The 16,167-nt window shown below is 40.9% G+C and overlaps 1 long non-coding RNA gene across 2 annotated transcripts in view; it reads left to right on the top strand.

Annotated features, from left to right (window-relative positions):
• LOC119242185 (uncharacterized) overlaps positions 1–16,167 on the top strand; it is an 89,899-nt gene that overhangs the window by 61,225 nt on the left and 12,507 nt on the right. The window contains exons 2-4 of one of the 2 annotated variants that reach the window (XR_005124425.2): positions 5,630–5,746; positions 7,852–7,962; positions 12,135–12,317. This is a non-coding gene — a long non-coding RNA (uncharacterized LOC119242185). Of the gene's footprint in view, positions 1–5,629; positions 5,747–7,851; positions 7,963–8,711; positions 8,990–12,134; positions 12,318–16,167 lie in introns of those variants that run through there. The other variant, XR_008550652.1, reaches the window with a different exon arrangement.

Below are 16,167 nucleotides of genomic sequence, written 5' to 3' on the forward strand. Positions count from 1 at the left end.
TGACACATCCCAGGCTCTACTTTCTTCTGACTTCTTTCTCCTCTGGGCAAGGAGAGTCCCTGACAGGAGACTGCTGAGTGGGGTTCTTTCTCTTCCTTTCCATTTGCCTGGTGCATGAGCTCTATGCCCCCTGCAGCTAATTCTCCTCTGTGATGTCAGGTCTCCTGCCTCACCATGATCGTCATTCCTGTTCTTGACCCTGACTTCTGGGCTCTTTACAGCACTCACCCTCATTTGTCCTTCCATTCGCTGGTTTCTAAATGACCTCATTATTCTATCTTACTCCTTAGCTCTTCTGTTCCCTGTGGAGACAAATTCATGCTTTTCATTTCACGACTGGATTATGCTGAAACAACATCTTATTACATTTAACTTCCCAGCATTCCTAGGAAGCAGGACTGTTATTACTTTCATTTATAGATCAGGAAATTGAGGCACAAAGGAGACAAATGAATTGTCCAAGCTCATATAGTCCACAAGTGGGGGTTCTGGGGTTTAAATCCAGCAATCTCCAGATGACAGGTAACCCTGATTGAGTGTATGCCAGAGCCAGGCCCTGAAGCCAAAATGTACTGATATGATCTAATCCAAGTAGCCCTTGCAGCGATCTCCCTGATTAAAGTAAGGAAACAGAGTTCAGATCTACTCTTCTGCCAAAGGTGCTTTGCTAGTAAGTGGCAGAGATGAGATTCAAACTCAGGTTTGTCTGACTCTGAGACTGTTTTCTAACACTACTGCCACTTCCCCAAATTCAGAGTCTATCTCAACCATAGGGGAGAGGTGTTAGTGAAATGGAAATTTACAGTCCTCACCCCCAGAAATTCTAGTTCAGCAGGTTGGGGAAATGGCTTGGGATTATGCAGTCTGCCAGCTGCCACACATGATGCTGAGGCATCAGGACTGGAACCACAAGAGCCAACCTGCTGATCTCCTTCTGTCTGGGACATATGTGGTTTCCACATGCCTCCTCTCCCCATTGCCTCAGTTTCCTCACCTGTAACACAAGCGGTTGACCCAAACATTTCCATGGTCTTTCCAGGTCTTTGCTGAGTCCCTGAAATCATGTTCTGTAGAAGTCCTAGGAATGTGGTGTTGTGCCTCCCAGGGGCCTGCTCAATGCCACTGTCCCCTCCAAGGGCACAGCTGAAGGCTGGGAGTCTGGGTTTGCTCACAGACTTCCCAGGCTACAAGACTCGACAGGAACCCTGTGGCTTGAGAGTAAAGGAAAGCCCTGTTTATTGGTTTGCAGTAGTTGGCAAACTGGCATTTTAAAAAGGAAGTGAGTTGTGGGGTAGGGGTTTTAATTCAGGGAAATATTTGAAGAACTCAGTGTTTGCTCTGAGAGGTCATTAAATAAGCTTTGTTCCCACACCCTCTGGAAAGATGATGCTTCATTAAAATGGCAACATGAGGTGTAGTAAAAACGGTGAAATCAGGAACACTGAAAAGACACATTCACTAGATTCCACTTAAAATGTAAAAAGAGTGTAAAGAAAACAAATGGACATTTTCTTGAGGCAGCTGAGCGATACAAAACACAGGCATCTTTGTCTCCTTCTTGAAAACTTCCACAATGCTTTCTCCTTTCTTCCTCTTGACTAATCTGTACTTCTAAGAGGTGTTGAGTTTCAGCCAAACTTTCTGCTCCATTCGCATCAAAGGCTGCCCTCTTGTGAGTCGCCAACTCTCACCTACCGATCCTCTTACTTGCTCCTGCCCAAAGCATGCAGGTCATTCCCCATAATTAGCTCACAGACAGAATTTCCAGGCGGGTGCCAGGAGCATCAATCACAGGGATGAATGTGGAGTCTCTGTGTGGGAATTGCAGGAAAAACTGGGCACAGAACACACTGTGGCCCCTCTGACCTTGTCACCACATATCTGTCCCTGTGATGCCTCCCTGTTCTGCCACTCACTGCCTGCGGCATCTGTGCTTGACTGAACAGGTTAAGTTAGGTACCAGACAAATTCAGAGGGCTTGGGATGCATCAGATTGAATACACCGTTTTAAGGAGGCACGCTAAGTTTATTTCTGCTGTAACACGATCCTTCCCCCTGGTTCTAATTTTGTCTTGATTCCAGGTTGGGATTTCATTTTTTTACCATTAGGGATGATGTGCTTATGGACAGCTTGGTGTGTTTTACAACAGTCAGGGTACAAGGTAGGTTGGGTTCTGTTTTCAGCTGCTTGCATATAGTGCTGGTTTCTCCTGTTTCCTTCTTTCACTTATAATTGAGGTTGATGGTCCAGAATTATAAGCTAATAATAAGATCAAGGCTACAGCACTTGCAAAATGCAAAATAATGTAAGTATGTGATTCCTCTTTGCTCATTACTAATAACCATTCCTAACGTCTGTCCAACCTCTTCTCTCTTGGTGTCCTGTTGTTGCACATTTCCCAGGTTGCTTACCCTCCTGACCCCCAAAAGCCCATTCTTGCTTCCTGAAACTTTAGAAAGAGCCAGAATCTGAGAAAGTGTGAGTTCAACACCATCATAATTTGGTTTGTTTTAATGTCTGCAAATTGTATATTGAAGCCCGTGCCATACCTCCCTACCATACCAAAAGGCCAGGCTTAACCAGGAACCTGCCCGCAAAGGGTAGGAGAGGGATGGAGACACTCTTCAAGGAAAAGAATTGCTACCAGGCTCGCTAGGTCACTGTCTTGGGGTACTTTCAGATCCCAGAATACAAAGAAATTTTCCTAGGGAAAAGGCACCTTTTTCTCCCTTCCAATTTCATTTATTTGCCAATTGTTTACACAGCCATATACTTTTGGGATTATAACTTCATAGTTTCATATGTGCACCTGCGCGAGGGCACTTTGTCTAGGAAAAACTGCAAAAGCCTAGCGAAAAAAAGCAGTATCAGGTCTATGCTGTCCCCTGGTGGCCACCTTATGTACTACAGGTGGCTCCCAGAGCAATTGTGAAAAAACCACTCTTAAGTCTTCCATTACACAGCGTGGGAGACTAGAACTCAGAAGAATCAGCAAAAGTAGATCAAGGGCAATCAAAGTATAAATCTAAATCTTCTCATGGGATTGAAGACAAAAGTTTTACAGTGAGAGTCATTCAGTCTTTCTCTGGCAATGAGCATAAGTTAGTAAATAATGCCCAAATAAAAGCAACAAATTTAATGAATCTAAATTGATTTTGACCGATAAAAATTAAAATTATATTTGTTTAATCTTTTCTGACTTTTGCCAAGAGTTCCATGTTAAGAGTTTTGTTAAGAGTTCCATGTCATTTTTTTCCCCCCTTTTTGTAATAGTTGGAGGGTTGGGGATGGAGAATGATATATTTTTAACCCTCTTACTGACAGGGAAATGGATGAAGACTTAAATTCTCCATGGAGTCAGTAGCAGACTCAGAATTAAAGATGTATTCTCTAGGTCCTAAATCAGAAGTCAGGTGTGGGGCAGGGAGGTCCTGGGGAGAGCTGGAGAGCTTTACTTTTGATTGGTTATTTCGCCCACTTTTACTTTTCCTTCTTCCTGTCACAACACACTAGGAACACTCCTAGTCAGCTGTGTGTGCTATGTTAGGCATTTCAAATATGTTTCTGGAAGTTGTCAGTGCTGTTCTGTATGAGGCCTGAAGGCAAAATTCAATGTTTGTAGTAAATAAAGTACTAAAATTATATCAGCTATTAAGAGGATGGATTATTTCCAAGTTGTTTAGCCATATTGACTTAGTGTTGAATTCAGTAATGATGCCAACATATTATGCACAAATATTTTGTGTTCCGGAGCACTGAGAATTACATTGAAGGTGATGGTGCATGGACAGCTGGGCAGGATATCAAGGTGTGGTTAGCAAGATTCAAGGAGTTTACGGAGATACAAGAGGTGATTCTGGAAACTTTGTTGGGATGGAGCCGCCATTGAACTAGTTCCCAGAACAGCTGATACAGAGGAGACAGGTGGCATCAGAAGCTAGACTTAAAGTGTTTTGCAAACAGTGGGCTCCAAGGAATACTCATTTCTGGATTAAAGACACCTCTCTATGGATCCTCTCTCCCTCCTCTTTATAAGCTGAATTGTTTCTCCTGAAATCATATATTATGGCCCCACTTTCCTCTAACCTGCAAATATGGCTGTATTTGGAGATATGATCTTAAAGATGTGATTAGATTAAAATGAGGTAATGGGGTGGGCCCTAATCCAATATAGCTGCTGTCTTGAAAGAAGAGATGAAGACACAGATATGTGTAAGGGAAGACCATGTAGCAACACAGTAAGTCAAGGACAGAGGCTTCAGAAGGAACAAATCTGCCAACACCTTGATCTTAGACTTGCAGCCTCCATAACTGTAAGGAAATCAATTTCTGTTGTTTAAGTCACCCAGCCTGTGGTAACTGTATGGGAACCTGAGCTGACTAAAACAGCCTACTCTTGAATTTAGGAGAGGTGACTGGATGACCCTTTCACTCAGTATCAACATCCACGGAGTGAAAGCCATCAAAGGCCACTCTGTAGGCAATGAAAAAATCACAAAAAAGGGAAAGTGACTTGGTGAAATAACATCTGGTTTGAGTGGTATCTAGTATCATTTACTAGACCAGATATATTAGCATAATTTCTGTAGAAAAGCCCAAAGACATGCCCAAAATCTGTATACCACAGTTATGGTTGAATATAAGTCTTCTTCCCCTGGCTCTGGGGAAGGAATTCAAGCAGTGTGAGAAATGTCCTCAGGTCTCGGGAGACCAGAGAACCAGGTTTGATAGAACCAAGCTACAAAACTATCACTTGTTAGAGCAACAAATATTCACATAGGCTACCCCTACTTTTCTTTTGGTGATTCTGAAATATTGGGTATTTAACTTATAGATCACATTATTTGGTAAACTCTACAAAAGATTTAATAAATGCAGGAAGCCAAGTACTGAGGGCTTGAATTCCAGACAGTGCAGGGGTCCTGCTGCTTGGTGTGATGTGGAGACTTCTGAGTAGCCAACCTTTACGGAGTGTTTCCCATGACACAGGTGCTCAGTAAAGTGCTTAGCATATTTCACTTCAGTTTAACAGCAACACGAATAGAGCAGACGTAGTATATGGCTGCAGTTTGATTTGGTCACTTCTGCTCCTCTGCTGTGCGAGCTTCAACAAATGACTTCTCTCTGTGACTCAATCTTCTCATTTGTTAAAGGTTGCTATTAATGCACATAGAGTTTTTTTTTAATTAATATTGTGTTTAATATAATTCTTACATCATTTTTCATCCTTGCACAATGTATGCATTTTCATTTTGGTTATATTCCCCATACAATTGTACCCCCCCCTTATTTTGACCCTAGTCCTTCCTCTCTCCTCTCCTCCCCCTCAGTGTGTCTCTGGTTTATAGTTGCTTGTTGATTTTGATTTTTACTTTGCATTAATTAGTCTTTTTTCCTGGCCCCTTATTGAGTTTTCTAAATTCCTGCTATGAGTGAGACCATCCGGTATTTTTCTTTTTCTTTCTGACTTATTTTGCTGAGCATGATCCCTTCTAGCTCCATCCATGCTGCTGCAAACTGCATGTGTTTATCTTTTTTGATATGCATGTAGAGTTCTTAAAATAGCCCCTAGCACAGATAAAGGTTTCAGTAAGTGTCGGGTGCTAATATTTTTCTTAACATCTACAGGTGAGAAAACGTAAGACAGTAAGGATATTAAGCAATTTGCTAAATACTTTGGGTACTTGGAACCTCTGTGTTCTCGACTCCCCAGTGCCTTCTGCTTGCTCATGCTATTCTTTGCAGGTACGTATGGCCTTACTCTTGCTGGGACATACATGAGGATGATTTTAGTATGTGTGACACATGTGCCTTTACCTTTAAATACTTCAGTGTGTATTCTAGAAGCAAAGGTATTCTCTTATGGAACCAATGTAAAATGATCCCACTCAGGAATTAGCATTGATATACCAGCATCTAATCTTTAGATCTTAATCAAATTTTACCACTTCATTTACACCTTTTATTATTTCTGGTCTAAGATCCAATTCAGGCCCCACATTTCCTTTAGATGACCTGCCTCTTTTGTCTTTTTTTTCATCTGGGACAATTCCTAAACATTTAATTTTTTTTTCCTTTCATGACCTTGACACTTTTTAGAGTTAGGATCTTTATTTTGCAGACACAATTTGAAAACAGATTTTTTTTTTCGATGTGTGCTTTCTGGAAGCACAGGGATTTTACCTAAAAGGTAAAAAAAAAAATGGTGTGACTATATGCACATCACAACAGACATCAGGTGGGAATATTCTGAGGTATGTGAGTCCTTTGGTAACACTTAAATTTTACTAAATTACTGGATATCATTTTCGACTCTGATATGGACCTTGTACAATGTTAATTTTGGTAAACCAGTTGCCTCATCTATAAGATTATGGGTTTGATTTACATGGTCTCTAATATTCGATCCACCTGTGGAATTCTAACATTATGACATTCTGATACCTGGTTAATGATGCTATTTATATTCTTTCTTTACATGTTCCCACACTTGCTTCCCCAGAGTAAGGGACATCTCAATAAATGTCACTCATCTCCAACCATTCAATTCTCTCTTCCTCTAACCTTTACAATATTTATTCCACTTTTTTTTTTTTTTTTTTTTTTTACTGTGCTTCTGCCACGAGACTGCTTTTGGAATGTAGGAAATGTTTTGTATGGTTGGTGTGTTATTCCAAAACATTTCCTCCGCAGAGGAAGCTACTAGCTCCCATGGAACAGTGCATTGCCAGAGTGCTCAGCTTACCATCACTGCCCAGGCTGGCTCTGGTTTATTCACAGGAAATTAACTGCTGTGTATATATACCTGGCAGGGATTGAACTGCCCGCTGAATGTCAGTGCAGACAAGGAGTTGGCCTCAGTGCCGCTGTTCCCTGGGTACAGTTCTCAGGCACACTTTCTAGATGTTTTTTCCAAGGGCTCCATTTGCTGCATTTGTTATTTGGGATAAAAGAGAGAGGCAAAAGGCCCACTGGAATGTCAGATTTGGAAGTGAGTCTGAAAGAATAATGACTCCAAAAAGTAAGATGATATTTTTGGTAGTCATTCCATAGTGAAGGTATAGAATTTCTAGTCGTTGAAGAGGCAAGGAATTAGCTGTCTGCTTGAAAAGTGAGAAAGATGGGAATCTAGGGAGAAAGGGAAGGTCAAGCTCAGACAGTCACTTCCTGTGATAATTACAGAATGAATACAAATAGAACAGTGTGAAATTTGCAGTATATTCAAATACCCAGCCATCCATGTCTCTGTTCATTAGTCACTTCTTCAGAAAGTCCCAGCTTCTGTTTTAGATCCAGAGGAAGCAGAAAAGAGGAAAATCTCAGTCCCTTCCCTGGAGTGGGCATTGAAAGGGTGATTACAGTGTGGTGTCTTAAGGGCTGGAAGGCTCATTGATGGATAGTAGGGCCACAGCAGAAGATCTAGGTCAGGAAATGCACATGAGTGGCAATGTTTACACTGAGTGTTATAGAATGTGTAGGAGTTTGCCATGTGGGTGAGTGAAAAGATCATTTCAGATACATGCAAAGACCTGCAGTTACAGACATGGAAGAACTGATTTTGTGAGGTGTGGGGAGGCAGGGTCTTTGATTTTGACTCACTTTGTGGGCATTGGCATCTACGCAGCATCTGTGCAGGTAGAATCAGTCCAAATCAAATCAGGAACGGAGAACACTGAATTTCTCACTGTCCCTATCTGTACTTTCCAAGAACTTCCTCCTTTTGTCTGTCAGAAGGAAGGGACTTAGAAGGTATTTAATGAAAGAGAGAAATACTTTGTAGTCAACATGTAACTTGATTTAGTAAAAGCTTGACCTAAAAAAGAATCATCTGTAATGTTGTTTTTATCCAGGGTTGCACCTCAGAATCTCCAGAAATTTTTGGCATTTACGTGGCTGAGCTGATGCCGACTCACCTCACCTAGGATGGGCCGAGCACTAACACCTTACAGAGATCTTCTAAGGTATGTCCTTGGATAACAACATCGGTTTTATGTGTTTCCTCTACCTGCAGTAACCTGCCTACAGGAAGGAAGGACACTGGGTACTATTCAGCCCTCTCTGATGAGAGGACCTGTTGAATCTTCCAGGTTAATCACATTCTTTATTCTGCTGTGCCTGTGTTCCCATACCGGCTGGTTCAATTCAGGAGATACTTTTCAATAAGATTATTCCTGCTCCTCTAGAGTCTCAGAGTCTATTTCCACCATATTCTATTTTTTTTTTTTTAATAATTTGAGTTTATCATTATGTTAGAGGCTGCCGAAGGCTTCTGGGTGCTGGCAATACTCAATTTCTTGACCGAGTGATGGTTACATGGGAGTATTTGTGTTGTAGAAATTATAAGGCTCAAGTATATTTGCATACTTTTCAGTCAACATATAACTTGACTTAAAAACAATGGAGTAATTACTGTGGAAATAGCAACATGACACATTACAATAGTAATGCAGAGACCAGTTTCCCTGGACCAGACCCCTCATATGGGTACACCCCAGGCTGGCTTCCCCCAGGGCCTGTGCTTTGGCAGGGACACAGTGGGACTGGAGCAGGACACAGGGTCACCTGTGTGTGGCGGGCCTCCGCAGGCTGTGGGAATGGCAACCTTGGATTTCCTGACTTTTGTCCATTGATGGTTTTACTCACAGAGTCGCATTAACCCAGTTTCACAGACTGAATGAAACCATTGGCAACTTTCTGATTTGTTTTTCAGCCTGAGTTGAAGCTAGTAAATAAGCCAGGAATTCCCTAGCTTTCCCAGGCAAGTGTGGAGAAACACTGGGAAGTCTTTTTCTTCTTGGCCGTCCATCTGCAGGCCAAGTGCATCGGTCAAAGGCAAACTCTGAATTGAGCTTTGTGCAAGTCTCTGGAAAGATACCCAAGATTGTGTGATGGGGAAAAGTGACAGTGGCGGTGGCAGCGACATCTGCAGAGCCAGCCCCGTCCCTATCTGCTGCAGAATGCATGTGGGCAGGCGTTATGGGAACCATCTCCCCCACCCGGGGAGAAAATGGAGCTTTTGACATCAGCTGAGTCCTGGGATGTTTTACAATGAGAGGCCTGTTGGTCAAAGGAAGACTGTTTAATGAACTGTGAACTAAAGGCCAGCTCTGGCCACCTGTGCAGAGGATCTTTGGAGCAACTTTTTACTGTAACTGGCTACATTGAAACACATTGCCTTTCAGAGAAAGCAACTGCACCCATACATTCATATTTCCAATCTGTGAACTTTTAAATGGCAGTTTTGTGTGTGATGAAAGGCATTCTATAAACGTTAGATACTATATTTCATTAGCAAGTGAGCCCGCAAAAGCATATGTTTGGCCTCTGAGGTCAATAATGATAATGGCTTTTTTCTTACTGTGGGTAACAATGTCCTGTCAAGGAGAGGGAAACATTTTATGAGAGTGAAATTCATTAAAGCCTGTGATAGTCAGGTGAGGAAGGCAGGTGATCACAGTTGTCACCACTTGGCGGGTGACACAGGAGGCCCAGGGACACAGTGACTCATGACCAAGGTTGAATTGCAGGTGGGAGGCTCAGTTGCTCTCTAATTGTGTCCTCCAGCCTCTGGCACTGGGAGGGGCACGCAAGGCTCACGGTGACTTTTCCTGGCAGGCCTGTTGTTCCCAGCCAGAATGCAGGTGGCAATGTTGTGGTTCCTGGCGTGCCCTTCAATGCTTCAATGATAATTTCTGTCTATGCCAGGCACCAGCTGAGTGTCACAGCGCAGCTCCCAGGCTTACGCAGTGTGTGCTGTGGTTTTCATAGCCTCATTTATTAGTTGTGTTGGAAAGAAATCTCTAAAACCTAACTGGATACCTCTGGATTTTAACAGCTGTGCTTTACAGAAATTTGGGAAGGGGTTGTTTTCAAAGTGCCTTTCAGAAAGTATCACCTGAACTTGGAGTTTGCATTCTGTTCCAGTAGAATGACTTGCACCACTTCTCTGTTCAGACAACCACACCCGAAAGAAAAATCAGATTATATTGTCCAACAACCCGTTTTAGCAAAGTGGGCCTTCACACCATTTCCCCTTTAACTCTCCTTTATTGGCAATGTCCCAGTGAAGGATTTTACATCAAATGTTGAGTAACTGGGAGATGTCCTGCACAGTTAACCATGCTAGGGTGCTGGGGAGTCGTAGTTGAGCTGGCGGACTTTGAAGTTCCCTCTAGTCAGAGAAGTTGTGACTCCAGAATTAGTTAGTCTCAACTCATAAAGTGAAATGATAGTAAGTCGTTATTTGAGCACTTTCTAGGTTCCTAGCTCTGCGTGGAGATCTTAACATTACTCTGAATTCTAACATCCCTCTTGTCAATGCTATCTCCATTTTACAAAAGAAGAGAAATTAAGAACTTGTCCAATTACAGATTTAAGGTTTAGTAAGTGATGGTCTTTTGGAAATCGATTCCCGACCTATCTAAGCCCATCTGCTATACCTGTAAATTACCCAAATGAATTTCAAACAGGTCGTGGTTGGATTCTTCTCAGATTAGCTCATGATCTCCAGCTCTCCGGGTGGCTTGTACTGATTCCCATGTCAGACTCAGTATTTAAGTCAGCCAGAAAAACTTCAAACATTGACTAGCCATGTCCTGGCCCATAAAATCTTCTCTAGTCTTACAAAATACTTGAAGGATTCCTGTCCTGTGAATTTATGGTCTACTAATATAAAAATACAGTTGCCTTTGAAAAGATAATATCTAATTGTTATCCATTATCACTATTGGGTGAACTAGTATCATTTATTTTAAATTTTTAAAAATTTTACTATTTTTTAATTATTGTTTTTTTATTTTTTACATCATTGTTCATTTTTAAACAATATTTGCTTCCCCCCCACCCCCTCAGGTGTAGTCCCCACAGTTTCCTTTACCAATGCACCCGTGTACCATCACCACAGTCCCCTGTGCGCCTCCCTCCCTCCCTCTAATCCCTCTCCCTCCTCCTCCCCTGGCAGTATGTCTCTGATTTATAATTGTCCAGTTTTGCTTTGTTGTGTTTTGTGCTGTTACTATTTTTTTACACTGATGTCTTATTTGGTTCCCCTATATTCCTGCTATGAGTGAAACCATCCGATATTTTTCTTTTTCCTTCTGACTTATTTCACTGAGCATCATTCCTTCTAGTTCCATCCATATTGCTGTGAATGGCATGAATTTATCTTTTTTGATTGCTGAATAACATTCCATTGTGTATATATGCCACATCTTCTTGATCCAGTCATCTATTTTTGGGCATTTGGGTTGTTTCCAGGTTTTACCTATTGTAAATAGTGCTGCAATAAACATAGGGGTGCAGGTTGAACAAGTATAATTTATAAATGCCCAGAAGAAGAAATTAAAGGTCCATTGGTCCATATTTTTTTTTTTTAAGATTTATTTATTCATGCATACTAGCATGGGGAGCTTTCAGGAAGTCTTCCCAATGCTTTCCATATAACCCCATTCAATAAAGATTTGTTGGCTTATCCAGTCACAGTCTCACATTCCAGTGGGCCAAATGCATCATGGTTTATAGAAAGACTTAACATTCTAACCTGTTTATATGCAGAACATATACAATAACAAAACTGCAATTTATTTTAAAATATGGCCTGAGAAATCAGAAGATATATATATTTTCCTATTTCAAAGGAAGGAGATATCTGTATTATATATTTTTTCTTTATCTTTTGGTGGAAAAGTTATCTCCACAATCTGATCCCAAAAGGATCTTTTCCCTTTCTGTCTGTGGCTCACTGTATTGTTAAGTAATGTTTCCTGTCTTCCCAGTGGGTACAGTAGCAGTCTACACTGACTACTTTTAATAACAAATGTTTTGTGATGTCAAAAATCACTTCTTTTCCACAACATGCCCTAAAGCTTTTACTTAAATAATCAAAACATTTTTTTTTGTCATGAAGGAGATGTTAGTAACAACAAAGTAGCCTCAAGCCATGTGAAATATCTAAGTGTCGTCTAACAATCATGGTGAAAAATAAAATATTTGAAAATAATTCAAGTTTTTGCATTTGTTTCAACTGTGGAATTAAAATGAACTCAAAGGCTTTGTTCTACATCAAAGAATTGTGAAATAAGGTATATGTCAGATATTGCAAGAAAATACGTTCTCTCTCATTATTCCATTAAAGAAAACAACGCCCAAAAGAGATTTCATGCATGAAGCTAGTCATTTCTCTATATTTATGAGGACATTTCCAACTTGATGCTTTCAAAAATACATGTGGAGACAGTTGGAAGTTACCAGATGGTAAAATGTGGAAGACACTAGCTGACCAGCCTCCCACGTGGCGCAGACCTGCCTCTGTAAACAGGTACTGATGAAATGTTTAACATTTTGGTCCTTTGGTCTCAGCAAGGATATCAGTGAAGCTTTGCAAATCTTACAAAATAAACACAGGAGACTGACTCCTGTATGTATCTTTCTCACTGACATTTTATCATTTGAAGATGTCATGAAAATTTCAAATGAAAGTATAGAGAGGTGAGATCCATTTCACTTTTAGTACCTATGAGTTACTAGGATACCATTGTGAGTCATTTCTTTCTCCCCTGAAAACAAGCCAGGGGAGCATGGCATAAATTATCTTGGAAAATATCACCACCTTTGGAGATGCTTCATTAAATGAGGTGAGAAAAGGGTGAGGTAAATAGCATCTCCCAAATGTGCACAGGCACCAGACTGCTCCTTCCACAGGGTTTGGAGGCGGGGCGGGTGCAGGGGTGTATGTGTGTCACCTTTTTGGGCAGTCCATGTGCAAGGGAGTACTGTTGGTTCTGTGATTTCAGTTTCTAGTCTCAATCTCTGACAATTTCTGGAGCGCAGCTCTTTCCTTATACTTCATCTAATTGGAATCTTGGCTTTCTTTCCGATCACTAGTATTGTCCAGTATATAAAAAGGGGAAAATATTGGCAATGAAACCAATCCATTCGTCAACCAATAAATTAATTTTTATTTGAGATAACAAAATATCTGATGCAAGAGAGACTGGTTAAAATTGGATTTTGAAGGTGTTATATTTGAGTTTTAATCACTAATCTGTGTATTTTTCAACACTGACATTTTGCCCAAACATCAGTTATTTATCATCGATGCCTGTCATATTTCTTCTGTTTTTTTTTCTTATTAATTATCTTATTAAATTAACAGTGTAAATCTTCCAAAGTTCTTTTGGAGTCTGCTGGATGAGTAAATTCTAAATTAATGAATCTACTCGTTATGTCACTTTAAACTGAACAACCCCCAAACTGAACTTAGCTAGCTCCCCATCTCAATTATTATGATTTCCTCCATTCACTTCCTGTTTTTATCAATAGATCCATCATTCTTCTACTCATTCAGGAATAAAATGTGGGGTCACCACTCATTCATTTATTCATCTTTTTTGATGCCACTGTCTGAGTATTGGTACCAGGCACTGTTCTAGACTCTGGGAATATAACACTGACCAGAACTGACAAAAATATGTGCTTCTTGAAGTCGATAGAGTATTAGGGTAAGAAGTCAGTAAATTTGATAATTTTTGGAAAGATTTATTTATTTATGCACACAAGAATTGGGATACAGGCCAGAGGTGCGGGGGGTGAGAGGATTCACCAGAGACAGAATGGGGAACAGAACAGGCAGATTGACTGAACTACACTGCTGAGGGGAGCCACGGGTGAGTCAGCAGAGGTCTGCTGAGCCATGTGGGTTGCTCCCTGGCCGGCCGGGGATTGAACTGGAACTGCAGAGGCTGCAGATAACTTCACAGTGCTATGCTTAACCCCTTGCGCTACCAGGGAGGCCAAATTTTTGATACATTTTATTTTGGATAGGGATATAGCTTCTGTGACCATCTTCACATGACCTTTCCTGCTTCTGGGAATCTGTCTTTCATAAGGATACTTGTTTCTGTCTCTCCTGAGAGCATTCCTTAAAGTCCTGTGTGCAAATATCTGTGTTCTTCCTGGGAAAACTGGACTAAGACAGGGAGAGACATGAGAGGAAAAGGAGAAAGAAGAAAAGAAGAAAAATGAACATATTATGCAATGCCACTGATTGGTACACAAAATACTCACCACTTTTTTCTCTGTATCTCTTTGTCTTTATCACACATATGCACACTTTTTATTTTAATCACACTTTTTGAAACAGCCACTAGGTGGAGACCTTGCATCAAGTTTCCTCAAATTGTGAAGCCTTGTTAGGTAGTGCAGGGAACTCTATTTATTTAACCATTATTGAAATGAAATGATGAGTTCTAGTCGACAATAAAATGCATTTATGGCTTTTCTTAGTGGCATAAGCTTTTTCCGACATTATAGATCTGAAAACATTATATAGAATTACATTTCTCTTGTGATTGACTGATTTTGTGGAACGATTTTAGTAGAAAAAGATTAACTGAGGAGAAGGCTAAAATTTCTGCGTAATTATCAATATTTTGGTTAAACACTGCCTCTTAATTTAGTTTATTATGATTTATTCTAAGGTCTTTTAAATTTGCGCGATGGTGGTTTTGAATTTCTGGAAGTAAGTATTGATTGAAAGATAACTGCAGATTAAGGAAATAATTTTATTCATTAAAATGCATTATCCATTGATGTGCTTTATTTTTTTTGCTTTTCAATTTTCAAACATTGGGCAAAGAAGTTTCTTTTGATCTGTATTGTGACTCTTTTTTTTTTTTTTAAGATTTATTTATTTATGCACACAAGAACTGCGGTACAGGCCAGAGGTGTGGGGAGTAAGAGGATTCACCAGAGACAGAGTGGGGAACAGAAAAGGCAGACTGAAATAAATTGCTGAGGGGAGTAGCGGGCAAGTCAGGAGAGATCTTCTGCACCATGTGGGTAGCTCCCTGGCTGGGGATCTAACTCGTGCTGCAGAGGCTGTGGATAGCTTCATAGTGCTGTGCTTAACCCCTTGCGCCACCAGGGAGGCCCTGTATTGTGACTCGTGCTGATTATTGAGAACATTTTATTGAGGTCACAGAATATAGGTTAATGGAATGTAGTATACTGTGCATCCTTGTGGCTCTGAACAGTTGAAAAGCAGCCCCAATTCAGCTGCCAGCCTGCCCTATTGGGGAGCACTGCACTGAGAATCCTTGCGGACTCCAGGTGAGGCTCCCTGTGGCTCTCAGCAGGGTCATGAGCCAGGGACAGCATTGCTGGTCATGGGTGAGCCTATACGAGTCCCAAAAGGGCCTCCCTACCACAGCCTAAACCTGGTCTCCTACTTTGGGTACACTTTAAAGCAGGGATTAGCAAACTATGGCCAGCCAGCCAAATCTAATCCACTGCCAGGGTTATGACAGCTCTCAAATTAAGAAAAGTTTTCACAATGCATATTTTCAAGTCACTTGATGATAGGAAATACTAACTTTGAACCTCAGCTAAGTGAAATATTTTCCCCTCTTCCCCTCTCTTTGCCAAATGCTATTTTTTCCATTAATTGACCTGCATTACAAAAATAATTGCACTCAGTTCTATTTTATGAGTAAAAATTATGGAGATTTGTCCCTTGTTGTAGAAGTCACTACATAATATCCATTACTTAGTTTCTTGACCCACACAGCCTGAACTATTTACTATCTGACCTTTATAGAAAAAGTTCACTGACTCTTGCTCCAGACAGTCGATTAGCTTTTCCCACCTCTGAAAATTACAGGTTAAATAGCATGTGAATGTTTTTCTAGAGAGGGGGCAACTCCCTGAATTTCTTTGATCTGAATGGTGATGATGATCACCAAAATGTTAAGAACCAGCAGTCTCACCGGATGAGTGACCATCCCTGCCATTAATAACAATGACAACAACCATAATTATTATTATTGTGGCACCCTTAAGAATAATAACAGCAGTAATTCTACTGCTCTTAACAACAATAACGACAACGGGGCCTCCCTGGTGGTGCAGAGTTGAAGACATTGTTATCGGACTGTCGCCAGCCACTGCAGCACGAGTTCTATCCCCCACCGGCAAGGGTGCTACCCACATGGTGCAGCAGACCTCTCCTGCCTCGCCTGCTGCTCCCTTCAGCAGGATATTTCAGTCAATATGCCTGTTCTGTTCCCCACTCTGTCTCTGGCAAATCCTCTCACCTCCCCCACCCAGCGCCTCTGAACTGCACCCCAGTTCTTGTGTGCATAAATAAATAAATCTTAAAAAAAAATAAC

This window comes from Talpa occidentalis, unplaced genomic scaffold (assembly GCF_014898055.3).
Source record: "Talpa occidentalis isolate TD23 unplaced genomic scaffold, MPIMG_talOcc4v2.1, whole genome shotgun sequence".
NCBI classification, from domain to species: Eukaryota; Metazoa; Chordata; class Mammalia; order Eulipotyphla; family Talpidae; genus Talpa; species Talpa occidentalis.